We start from the raw sequence: 13,387 nt of genomic DNA on the forward strand, positions 1-13,387 counted from the left end.
TGTGGCCACTGGGAGATCCTGCTTTCTCTGACGGACAGAGCATAGGTGTTCAGCGAAATGGTCTCCCAGCCTGTGTCAGGTCTTGGCAATATATAGAAGGCCGCATCGGGAGCACCGGACACAGTATATCACCCCAGCCGACTCACAGGTGAAGTGTTGCTTCACCTGGAAGGATTGTCTGGGGCCCTGAATGGTGGTGAGGAAGGAAGTGTAAGGGCACGTGTAGCACTTGTTCCGCTTACTTGAAATTCCAGCATCTGCAGATTTCCTCGTGTTTGAGGATTTTAGCTGAGTTTGTTCTTCGTAGAACTAAGGAGGTTGAGAGAAGATTTGGTAAAAGTGTCCAGGATTATGATAGATTTAGATATACAATAGTAGGCTAAGTAAAGCTGTTGCCATCAGCTTTAGTACAAGGATTAGAAGATTAGGAGAGTAGATTTTCAGGTTTTGGCTCAAATAAAGAGGAGTAATGTGAAGATCAATTTATTTTTTAACATAGCATACAGTAATGACCTTGAACTCAATGCTGACAGGACTGATAGAAACAATTATCCTGTAAGGAGTTTGAATGTTATCCTTGTGATCTAGGTTACCCTATGTTATCTGGGTGCTCTGCTTTCCTCCCACAGGTTAGGATTAGTGAGTTGTGGGCATGCTATGTTGGCACTGGAAGCATGGCAACATTTGCCGGCTGCCCAGTAGAATCCTTGTTGATTTGATTTGATGCAAACAATGCATTTTACTGCATGTTTTGATGTACATGTTACAAATAAAAGCTAGTCTTTGAAAAAATCGATTATTTCAAGAGGAAAATAGGAAAAGAATAGGGTTGACTGGCTTGTTCCACTAGAATGGCATGGACCCCATGGGCCTTCTTATGTGGCAATGTCAGTAATTTTATGAGATCTCTCCATCTGCATCATGAGTTGTCCTCTCACCAACTGCTGCTTCATCCGCTATCCTACCTACTACTCGTACTCTCTGCATCTGAGTGATCCTCTTCAACCTTTAACTTCTTCAATAGCTTTAAATTCCTAGGAGTTAACACTTTGGAGGACCTGTCCAGCACCCAGCACATAAGTGCAATTACGAAGAAAGTATGGAAGCTCCCCAACTTTCTTCGGAGTTTGTGAAGATTTGGCATGATATCTGAAACCTTGACAAACTTCTACAGATGTGCAATGGAGAGTATATTGACTGGCTGCATCAAGCCGGGTACGGAGACACCAATGCCCCTGAATGAAACATCCTACAAAAGAGTCGTGGCTTGGCCCAGTCCAACACAGGTAAAACCCTCCTCACCGTTGAGCACATCTACAGCAGAGTGTTGTCGCAGGAAATTAGCATCCACTATCAGTGATCCTCACCACCCAGGCCATGCTCTCTTCTTGCTGCTGCCATCAGGAAGAAGGTACAGGAGCCTCAGGACCCATGTCACCAGGCTCAGGAACAGTCATTACCCCTCAACCATCAGGCTCTTGAACGAAAGAAGATAACTTCACGTGCCTCATCCCCAAAATGTTCCCACAACCTTTTGACTCACTTTGAAGGGCTCTTCATCACATGTTCTCCATTCCTATTGCTTATTTATTTATTTATTATATATTTTTCAGTATTTGCATTTTTGTTGTCTTTTGTGCACTGGTTGAACCCAAGATGGTGCAATCTTCACTGAGACTATTATGGTTATCATTCTATCGAGTATGCCCGCAAGAAAATGAATCTCAGAGTTGTATATGGTGACATATATATACTTGGATAATAAATTTACTCTGAACCTTTCCAGATGTTGCCCCTTCAGCTGCGGAAACCTCTGCACTCTGCATTTGACACCCAGGTGTTAACATGTCCGCACTCCTACCTGTTCAAACCCCATCTCCCCTAGCGTCCAGGAGGGAGGGAAGAGGCGGCGGCGCATGCGCAGTGCCAGGCCACGGAGGCGTGGCCGAAGGTCAATTACCCACAATGCCTTTGGGGGACGCTGACAAGTGGATCCAAGATGGCGTAAAAGTGAAGGGGAAGGTAGGTGCGGAGTTGTGTCCAATTACGCCGGCCCGGTGCTCGCTACTCTCCCGCCGCCTCTGGGAAGACACGCGAGGGGTGTCAGAGGGGGAGCAGCGAGGCGCGGGGAGGCGGCCCGCCACCACCTGGTGGGCGGGCGGCAGCTGTCAGTCTGTTGTTGTTTGAACGGGAGGCGGGGGATGGGGGCAGCGGGGTGGCCGCCGTCTGAATCCCAGACCCGGTTCCGCAGGCCCAGGAGCCGACTTGCCGGGCCTCCGAGTCATTTCAGCCTCTGCAACTGTCCGCTCTCCGCCTGTCTCGGCCAGAGTGTGTAACGTGTAAACAAGAGGGGGAGGGGGCGGTGGGAGTCAATGCGGGTACCTAAGGGTAGGAGTGGGGGTAGAATGAGGGTTAGGGTTAGGACTGTGGGGGCTGAAGGGGAGAGATCAGATGGAAGTCTATTATTCCTTAATCCTTCTTCTATACACTGTGAGTCTGATGTGGGAACACTGCTTGTTTACAACTGGAACACACCTTTAATACTCCGCACTTATCAAGTTCGTAACCAAAGAATAATAACTTTGTGGCATGTAAATGATACTTGTGTAAAGTAGGTTTTCCCACAGCAGTCTTGTGCCGCACTCAACGTTTTAAGATCAGCTTCTTTCCCTCAGATTTCTGAATGGTCCAGAACACTACCTTGTTATTTGTCTTTTACATTCTTCATTTGTTTTTGTAAACTGTCCTGCTGCTGTAAAACAGCACATTTTAATGATGTATGTCAATGATAATAAACCTGATTTTAACACTGATGATTCTATTTTGCTTAACCTGTTTTGCCACCCTGCTCTCCTTAAGTTCTTTTCTGGCTCTTCATGCAGGCACAGAACAACATGTGGCTTGCACACTTGTTCTGAGGTAGGAATCCATTACCAGTCCTATCACATCTCCACTGATAGAGTCCAACGATAACTTGTCAGGTAAACTAACCTGATGATTGTGATCACCAATGAGAAAATGTTCTTGACCTTGTAATCTACCTTGTCCTTACACCTTACTGTCTACCTACACTGCACTTTGTCTGCAATCTTACACTTTATTCTGTACTTTTCCCTTGTTCTGCCTCAGTACACAGTTGTGATGAATTGATCTGCATGGCCAGTCGGCAAGACTAGTTTTACTGAATTTCAGTACATGTGAAAATAATAAACCAATCAGTCAATACTTTTGTGTTTCTTTTCACATTTTAAAACGAGATGTCTTTGTTAATCTTCGAATACCTTAATGCTTTTTTAGATCTAACAGTGCAAATCTTGAATTTCTATTGATTTTGCCCTGCCTCCCACGTATCTGAGTGAGTGACACTATTTATTTTAAGCTCTTAAACATGCATGCTGCCAACTTGGTGAAATTGGTTTATTATTGTCACACACACTGGAGTGCAGTTTTAAAAAAAAACCTGTATTGTATGCCATTTCTACACATTTCATCACCGAACATTGAGGTAATACAGTGATAAGGGAAAAGCAACAACACAGTGCAGAATAAAGTGTTACAGTTACAGAGAAAGTGCAGTCCAAGCAAACAAGAAAGTGCAAGGCCACATTGAGGTAGATTTTGAAGTAAGGGTTCCGTTCAGTGGTCTTTTCGCAGTGAGATAGATTGAACCAGGTTTTTGTGTATTCTATCCAGTAAACGGGTGGGGTGGGGTGGTAAAAGAGAGAACGCCTAATTATTTTTCCTGGCCATTTTATTGATGACTTGGCACATATTTTCAAACAGTTGAAAGGACTTGAGATTTAGAAGTTGGGGCTGTGTGTTTACACTCTGTGAACTTCAGCTTCTCCTTCACTTCTCCAGAATTCCTTTTCTCTGCTATCACATTTCTGCCTTTTGACCCTGCATTTGACTACATTATACTCTGGTTACCATCACTTTCAAATATTATAAAATGTCTTTTTTACATAATGCTTGGGAATAGTGTATGTTACATAAATATTTTAATATGCTGGGTGCAATAATTTGTTAAGGACTAATTTTCAACCAATTTCGTTATTTCTGCTGCTTTGGTTGTCCCCAGATGCGAGACTCCTTTGCTTCTGACCACTGCAAGCAGTCTTTGCTAGTTGTATTTGTGGAAGTGCCTCCAAATGTTTGCCTGCTCAGTGATTTAATGGCTATTCATAACTCATGAAAGAGTAGAACCTTAGTGTTTTGTTCATGTCCATTAAGAGGAACCATTTGCAGCTTGTAAAACAGGTGTTTGAACTGTGCTGTCCACCTGTGTGCAGGTGAAGTAACTCAGTGCTTTTGAAATTGGCTCTTTAACCAGTTACTGGGGAAGTGTGTTTGTGGTCGATGTTGAATTTTTGTCTTCCTGTTTCTTCATTTCCCCACTGATCCTTTCCTGGCAAAGAACTGATTTCTGTTAGATTGTTTTCCTGACATGCAATTAAGCCCATGAATCAGCATCATATTACTCTGACATATAACATTGGTGATCCACTGTACTTGCTGTTGCTAAACTGAAGAATTATTGAGGCCAATTATAGAGTACTCATCTGCTACCTCAGCTGGGACCATAATTGTGAATGATTATCTTACTGTGACTGGTTTGGGATGGTTTCATGTCATGTATTCATTGACGCACTGGTCAATAAATTGCTTAATTTGTTTGTGATTTGTGCCTGTACATTCCTCCTGGAGCACAAGTCATTGCCTCCACCCTCCTAGCTCCTCCTTCCTCATTCTCTGCTCAAAACATCAAAGGTGGTTTTTCTTTGATCATGTCATCACTCCCAGAGCTACACTTGACTATTTCTGTCCAGGTTTGTGGGGAGAAGAGACCTATGAAGTGATCTGAGAACTCCAATACTATATCATTTTAACCTCAGTGTCCCTTGTGCTGAAGCTCAACACATTGACTCTTCACACTCAAAATAATTGGAATCAAGAAGCAGAATTAGAAGTAATATTAATTAAATGTATTCTTTGCTGCCAATTTAGTGATTAGTAAGAGATGATCAGTAAAATGGTAAATGAAGCCCAAGCTAATGATTTTTCTCTAGAATGCATTGAATGTAAAGACGTTCAATGTAAAGTTGTGTTGCATGTTGTTTGACTTTCACAGTGATGGGGAGGGGGCACAAAAAAACTATATGGAAGATTAAACTGATCTTTGTAAATTTGTAGCCAATTGTTGACTATGGTATGCCCCTTAATTTAAGAAACACAACATCAATTAACACAATCTGTATCGCTTGATTTTATTTTAAATATGACTATGAACATTTGTGATTCAGATATTTCTGGAAATACTCTATTTTGTCTTGTAGTCAACAGGGCACCATAATCTTCTGATTGCTGCCTCATTTCTGATGTAAGATGGTACAAAAAATGAGAACATGTTCAAATTGCACTTTGGAGCATCCATGGTCAAATAGGAAATTGAGATATCTGCCCCAAAATTCAGCCACATGGTAGCTTTTACTTTTGTGCTTTTCAGCCAGTGCTGGCCTCAAGTGAAGCAACACCTCAATTATCAGCTTAATCAACACCCTTGACTATTTGCTGTCATGTATTCCAGCCGTGTTTTCCAGCAAAATATCTGCTTTGTTAATTTGGCAACTTGAGGATTTCCCATTGTAACCACGTCATCAGTTTTGAAGGCTTTTGGCTTTGAAATTCCCTGCCTTAAATTTCCCCTCTTCAAGACAGTTTTTAAATTCCTGTTCTCTTTAAACATTTGATCTCACATTCAGTTCTAACATTCTGCAGGACTCTGCATCATTATTTTATTCAATGGCACACCTGAAAAGGTGAACCTGGGTCATTTGATTTGGAACAAGAATGGTGGGGAAATTTTTGATTGAGAGGTGGAAAGGTACATCCTTTTCCTCTTTGAAGAGAGATTGATAACTAAAGATTAAAATCTGCGAATTGGTGGAAGGATTAGATTATAATAAAGTATGTGCACCTAAACAGTACTGAGAGTCTGTAACTCTCTTCTTGGAAGGCTGGTGGAAAGATGCTTGGATGATCAATGGAAACTGTTTTCTCCCAGACTATGATTAAAGTGGCTCATTTGCTGGTTGGCTGGCATGATGCAATTGCCCATCTTCTGTGCCTTATTCTCATTCTGTGAAGTATATCAGCATCTTTTGTTTTGTTAAAGATGCTGTGTACATGGGAATAGTTGAAAAAGAATGCAGAAATTCTGTGCATACAGTGCATGATGGATGGGAGGTGTTTTAACATGTGTATTTGTCATACCAGGTATAATTTCCTGGAGTTCAGTATTACTTTGTCATTGAGCAGATGTTGTTTTGAGCTCTCTGCAGTTTTACAGTATTTTCTGTAGGATTTGTGAGTTTATTTTTACATGTGTATTTTCCCCAGTTTTCTAGTTAGAATTACAAAGTCTCTCTTTTCTCTGCCACTTTCTATTCCTGCTTTCAATAGCTGCTGTTGTATTTTGCTTTTGTTCTTTGTGTCCTGTGTTTTGCAGTTCTTCAGTTTCTCCTTTCCACGTACTGTTTCTGCCGAGATACCTCTTGCCGCCATCTTCCATCTCCTCTTTATTTGTTCGATACATACAGCCAAGAAAGTACTCTCTGAAATTAGTGCAGGCTTTCTCGTGCAATGTCATTTGGCTTATGCCACTAGTTTTCATTTGATTGTATGAACTTATTGTGGCAGTGAGCCATATAAAGCATGAAGCAGCATCAGGTTTTACTTGTACCAATATAGTTTAAAAATTCTGTCCAGATAAAACCTATGATAGAGGTTGAAATACAATTGGTTGAAAGTCAGTGATGAAAATAATCTGAGATGGACAAGCTTCATCCAGAAATGTAAACTGTATTGAAGTTTCTTGTTTTCTGTTCATTTTACCTGCATTATCAATTATTACATCATACAGTGTGAATTAATTACATTCAGGACAATTTTGCTATCTCTTTGCAGAGAACTACAAGGAGTAAAGAAATGGTAAAAAGTTTAATAGTGCCCTTTTTAAAATCTATGATGTTGTAGTTTATTGTTTTTAGAAGAAGAAAGCCCTTAACTCCGAGCGGGGTCATCGGGACACTGGCGTTTTTAGCAGGCTTTCTTATTTTTACGAGGCTGAGTTGCTAGCTTGACGCTCAACCCAGCACAGATGGACAGCGTGCAAGGGAGCCGGCTGGATTCGAAATCGGGAGCCTTCGCTCCAAAGTCCGGTGCTGATGCCACTACGCCACCAGCCGGCCAGTATTTATTGTAAAAGTGTATTAATGCTTTTGCCACCACTTTTTAGCTCACCTGAGCTTGCAACATTGACCCACAGGAGTATTCTTGATTATGCATTTGTGTTTTGTAATTGACTGAATTGTCAAGCATGTTGTCTTTTGAAACTTATTTCCAAATCTTTTTTCCTGAAAAATTTCTATTGCTATTAGGCCCAAAACTAAGCATCACGAGGAAATGCTGAGTAAACTTATAGCATAGCTCTGGAATTCTCTCCCCAAAATACTTTACTTATTTTATTAACGCAATTCTTAAATCTTACTTCCTCAACAATGCTCTTCCTCAACCATCTCAAAAATGGTCTTGGACATCTGCCTTAATGTCTTCTTAATTAACTCTGATAATATTCCTTTGAATCATCTTGGGGTACATTAAATACACTCTGTTAATGGTTGCCAAGGAGATTTTTTTGTTGCATTTAAACCTAAGGATGTATTTGTTGTATTTCAATATACACTTTTAGGATCTCTGTTGTTGTCTCTCTATGTTCTTGGTAAATCCGTGTATCTAAATTCAGTAACTGTTTCATTGGTAAGAAAATGTTGAGACATTGCTTATGGGTAATATTGTATGAGTAGTTTAAGGGATCTGCCAAAGAGCAATAGCTGTAAAATTTGTTACATCCTTGTAGTATTGATTGATTTAGTGATACTGTACAGCAAAAGGCCCAATGTGCAAATCTTGTCCCAATTCACCCATGTAACCTATTAACTTACTAATCTGAACATGATTGGAATGTGGGAGGAAACAAGAGCACCTGGAGGGAACCCACATAGTCAAGGGGAGAATGTCCTGACATAACAGCAGTGGGATTGAACTCAGGCTGCTGGTTCCTGCTGCCTCGTCAATCTTGATTAAAATTGAAACATAATGTTTTGCTTGTATGATTAAACTCCATCATAGCTATTTTGATTGATTTCTGAGTTGACTTCTGGAAAAAAAAAATCCAGATTTCTCTTTTGAAGCCAGTGAATTGTAGAACTAGCACAAGAAGGACAATTCTACTTTGGCCATCGGATTGAAAGCCACATGGACAATCCACATCCCTCTCCTGTAATACTACATTCAGGCTTCTATATGTATTTAACATATACATTTATTTAATAAATAATGCACGGAAGTGAAGGACTACAGAAGGAATAATGTGTGTTGTTTTAAATTGTATGTCTAAAAAGTTAGTTTTCAGCAATCTGATTGTTCTTGAAATAAGTGGGTGATGGCTTTGCAGATCATTTCTTAGTACTTTTGTGGATTATATACATAATAGGATGCAGACAACTGGAACGTAATAGAAAACCCCCTTGTCATACACAGTTTTCTGGAACTTCCAGTTTGGATTCTGTCTCAAAATGAAGTGGGACAAATATCTTTCTGTTGTGTATATTGTATACATATGTCACAGCAGAAAAAAAATGAGCTGATGACAATCTGTTAATTCTAAGTTAATTTTGTATAGTGATGATTTCAGATCTGAGACAAAAAGTGAAACAGTGGTAGTGAACTAAAGTCAATTTTTAATCCACGTTATGGGTGACCATGTTAGGGTTGGGGAGAAGGAAAGTCTGGGTGGATCTTCATTCCTAGAAGATGGTCTTGGGGATCGATGTTGAAGGTTGACTGAAAGTCCAGAAGTAGAGGCCCGATGGTCAAAGACTGGATCTACATGTCTCTGCGAGTGCACAGGGGAAGTTGAAGGCTCAGTGTCTGCGAGACCTGGTCAGCAGGAGGTCTGAGACGGTTTGTACTGGCTGAACATGGTGGGCAGTTGGCACTGGTATGCATGGTGACACTTGTGGGCTGCCCCCAGTGTGCCCTTAGGTTGTATTAATCCACTGTATATTTTGACTAATGAATTTGAAGAGCAGTGTGTAGCACCATTAGGACAATCTGGAGCCAGGGGGCACAGCAGAGTCTTAGATGAGTACTTTTCATCTGTACACATCAAAGAGAAGAAAATGTAATAGGGGAATTCAGGAATTCTGGACCAATGCTGTCTGATCTATTTGATTGATTATTTTTAAGGAGGGAACAAAATATTTCAACACAGGCAGGGCGGTTAATGCAGTCTACGTGGACTTCAGTGAGGCCTTTGACAGAGTCCCACATGGGAAAATGATACAAGGTTAGAGCCATCGAGATCCTTGACAAGTTGGCAAAGTCAATCTGATACTGGCTTGGTAATAGGAGGCAGAGGGCACTGGTGAAAACTGTACCTATGGTTGGGGGCAGTGTTCTGCGAGGTGCCACAGTGCTGGGACTGTTATTGTTTGTTATATACATTAACAATTTGGAAGAGAATGTAGGGAATAAAAGTAGTAACAGTAGAAACAAATTGCTGTTGATAGTAAGCTATCAGTTGATGCTGATCAGTTGGTAAAATGGGCAGAACGTTGGTAGATGGAATTTAATCAAAGCTATGCTCTTTGGGAACATAGGAAGAAGGGACATAGATTGTGAGTGCAGAACGGTATACAAGTCCAAAGGTCCCCGAAGCTAGCAGCGGAACTAAAAAGGTGGTAAGGAGGCAAACAGGATACTTGCTTTCACTAGCCAGATCTTAGATTATGAGAGTAGATCTATCATTGTATGCAGTACAATTGCATACAATTCTGTACAATTGTTTTGATCGCCACACTTTAAGAAGGATATGATTGCATTGGTGTGCAGAGAAGATTTATCAAGATGTTGTCTAGAATGAAGCATCTTAGTCATGAAGAGTGACTTGATAGGCTGGGATTGCTTTCCTTGGAGAAGAAGAGGTTGAGGGGTTAACTGAAAATGTTAAGGGGTACAGGGTAGATGGTAGGACATTTTTCCAATGGCTGAGGTGTCTGAAATGAGAATGTGTAGATTGAGAGTAAGGAATAAGAAGTGTGAAGGTTCTGAGGAAGGATGCTTTTAATCCAGGCAGTGGTTCGAGTCCAGAATGGGCTGCCTCAGGAGCTGGTGGCAGGTCATCTCAGAATATTTAATAAGCATCAAAATCAGCACATGAATTGCAAAGACACAGAATGTAATAGACTAACTACTGATAAATAGAATTAGTATCGGTATTTGATGGGCTGAATGGTCTCTCTCTGTTCTGAGTGTCCTCTGCCTAAAATTTGCCTCCACTGAATGGTTGTAATTACGGGAGGACTTTCATCCCAGCCCATGACATTACTGCACGAGTTCCTCAGGGCTATCTCCTTGGCACAACCATTTTCAGTTAATTGTAGGTGACCTTCCTTCTTTCATTAGGTCATTAGAGAAGATGTTGCAATGATGTTCAATTTCATTTGTAAATACTGTGCAAATGAACTAGCCATGTCTGCATGCTGGACAATATTCAGGCATGCGTTAAGTGGTGACAGGTAATATTTGAGCACATGCTGGGCATCTCAGCCAGGAAGTCTAATCATCTGCCCATGAGATTCAGTAACATTACCATAACCAAGTCCCCTGATATCAGATATGTGATGGAATATCATCCACATGCCTTAATGAGGGCAGTATGAGCAATTCTAAACAAGTGTGTGTTTAGAGTAATTGGCTTTCCATCAGTCCCTCCACTAATGATGTTTCATTGTCTATTGACAGAATGCAATTTTGTTTTTTGTCCAGGTTGTTGAAAAGCAAACTTGGCATCCTCACCCACCAAGAAGGATGCAAGGCAACTTCACTACCTGCAGGTTCCTCTCCTTGTTGTGCACCATCCTGACTTGGATACTGGTCCTTCATCTTTGCTGGGGCTCATTATCGAGCTTGTGCACTTTTATAGTAATGTGGTATTGATAGTGTTCTAATTTGTTCTTTATTTCATTCAAATACATAATTTGTTAGTTAAACAGTAGTTTGTCTTTTTTATACATTTGTAATTGTTTCTGTGAAACTTTGACTAATTGGTGCAACCATTGAATTGGGCCAAAATGTACTGCTGATGTGTTCCAATTAACTGGAATCCACTTTACTAATATTTTGTTAGCTTGACCCGGCTGGTGGCGTGGTGGCATCAGCGTCGGACTTTGGGACGAAAGGTCCCGAGTTCGAATCCAGCCAGCTCCCCTGCACGCTTTCCATCCGTGCTGGGTTATGAGCTGGTGATCACTTTGGAAACTCACCCGGCAGAAGGCAATGGCAAACCACAACCTCATACGTGGTTCCCCACTACGTCAGAGAGGCGTGGAGGGAAATCGTCCGCTAACTGGAGAAACTCCGGATGCAACATACCTTTCCTTTCCTTTTCCTCATTACTTTCTGGACCTGCATACCTTTGAAAATCATCTTCCAGGAAACACAGGTCGGAGTTCTGTAATCTATTAGTTTTTTTATTTTTTTCTTGCCAAAATGACACTATTCATATTGCCCAGCATTTTGCTCTATTTACCATTTATTTGCGTACTCACATATCTTATGTACTTTTTTGTAGACTACTTTACTTTTCACAATTTTGCTTTCCTTCCAACTGTTATCAGAAAGTTTAGCAACCACATCGTAAGTTCCTTCAAGTCAAATAAAATTTGCTGCCCAAGTATCAATCACTATGGCATTTGTCACATTTTGCCAGCCAAAGAAAAATCCAATATCTTCCCTCTGTTTCCTGTTATCCAGCAGATCTGTCCACACCAATATATTATCTGCTCCACCATGAACTTCTTTTTTCTGCAATCATATTTGATGTGGTATGTTTATCCATAGAACATCTTACTTCAAAGAACTTCGCTAAATTGATTAAAAACGTTTTCCTTTCATCTAAACCTTGTTGGTATTTCCTGATTTCTTTGAATTTTTCCTCATTGCAGGGTCATATCTTTAATATTTTCTGACATTTTTCCCATGACAGATGTTTTGCTAACTGACCTGTAATTCTAACTCGTCTCCCTCTCTTTTTGAATAATAATATAAATAATAATAGAAACATCCCTGAATCTAAGACATTTTGGAAAATTGAAACCAAGGTATCAGTTGTCATGTAAGACCTTTTTAAAGCCTCTTGAATAAAATCCCCAGCTCCCAGTTCGGTTCGTCTTCCCCCATCATTGTAATTTTCCTAAATATATCTATCTATCTATCTATCTATCTCCCCCTCCCCCTCCCCCTCTCCCTTCCAAGGCTTGAGTTACAGCTATTTCAGGGGTGTTTTTTGTTAGCTCTTTTTTACTTGTCTCTGCTTTCACACCCTGATAAATTGATTTTATTTAAGTTTAAAATATTAGTCTAGGATCCATTTTGTTGTCCCTAGCATTAGGGTTCAGACATATTACTGCCTCTGTGTTGCGGTGCCTTCACTGTAAGACTGTTAATTCATCTTATCGAGCTGAACAATACAGATCTAGTATTGCCTGCACTCTGGTTAGTCCAGAAGCAAAACACTTACAAACTCTTTCAGGCCCTTAGTCCACATGGATGTTTTAGTCTAAATATAGAATAATATTCCCCATAACATTACATTCAATGTTTATTTTATCAGAAGATGGTCTATAAAGGTTAGCTTTGAAATGATGTTGCTGAATCCAGGACTGCTTTGGTTGATATTGTGGGTTCGATGTCATATGAAAAAATATTGCTTTTGGCTTAGGAACGAAGGGGGGAAATTAATTGATGTGACAGCCTCAAAATATTTCAGAAATTATGAGCCCAAAATATGAGATTCTGCAAGTAGGGTTAGGCCCCTTGGGTTCACTTCACAATTTAGTCAGTGTTGCTTTCCTATGCTAATCCTTAATTCCCTCAATATCTAAAAATCTATTCATCTGCCTTAAGTATATGTAGTAACTGAGCTCTGCAGCTCCATTAGATAGAGAATTCCAAAGTTTTACTGTCCGTTTGGAGAGTTAATATTTGTGTCTGTCCTCAGTTGCCCCTTATTTTTAGAATGTTGGCATTGATCCAATGTATCTCAGCCAGGGAAAACATCAATTCTCCATGCACCTTATAAACCGTAATAATAATCTTATGTATTTCAATGAAATTGCTTCTGAAAAGGCCTACTCAGCTTGATCTCTGATCATGGGACAGTCCCAGTAAGCAATCATGCTGATAATTTTTAGACTTGGTCTATTCCAAGTTTATTTCTAAGGTTTGGAGACTCGACCTGTATGTGATACCTCATACCAGAGGG

At 40.4% G+C, this 13,387-nt stretch overlaps 1 protein-coding gene across 5 annotated transcripts in view; it reads left to right on the forward strand.

Moving 5' to 3' along the window:
- The first annotated feature begins 1,934 nt into the window (after window positions 1-1,934).
- The window catches only part of helz (helicase with zinc finger), a 343,256-nt gene continuing 331,803 nt past the window's right edge, over window positions 1,935-13,387 (forward strand). For 4 of the 5 annotated variants that reach the window (XM_072242661.1, XM_072242664.1, XM_072242665.1 and 1 more), the window contains exon 1: window positions 1,935-2,022. The gene's annotated coding sequence lies outside the window, so the exon portion shown is untranslated. Of the gene's footprint in view, window positions 2,023-2,900; window positions 2,920-13,387 lie in introns of those variants that run through there. The other variant, XM_072242663.1, reaches the window with a different exon arrangement.

The sequence above is a fragment of the Mobula birostris genome, chromosome 24, assembly GCF_030028105.1.
Source record: "Mobula birostris isolate sMobBir1 chromosome 24, sMobBir1.hap1, whole genome shotgun sequence".
NCBI classification, from domain to species: Eukaryota; Metazoa; Chordata; class Chondrichthyes; order Myliobatiformes; family Myliobatidae; genus Mobula; species Mobula birostris.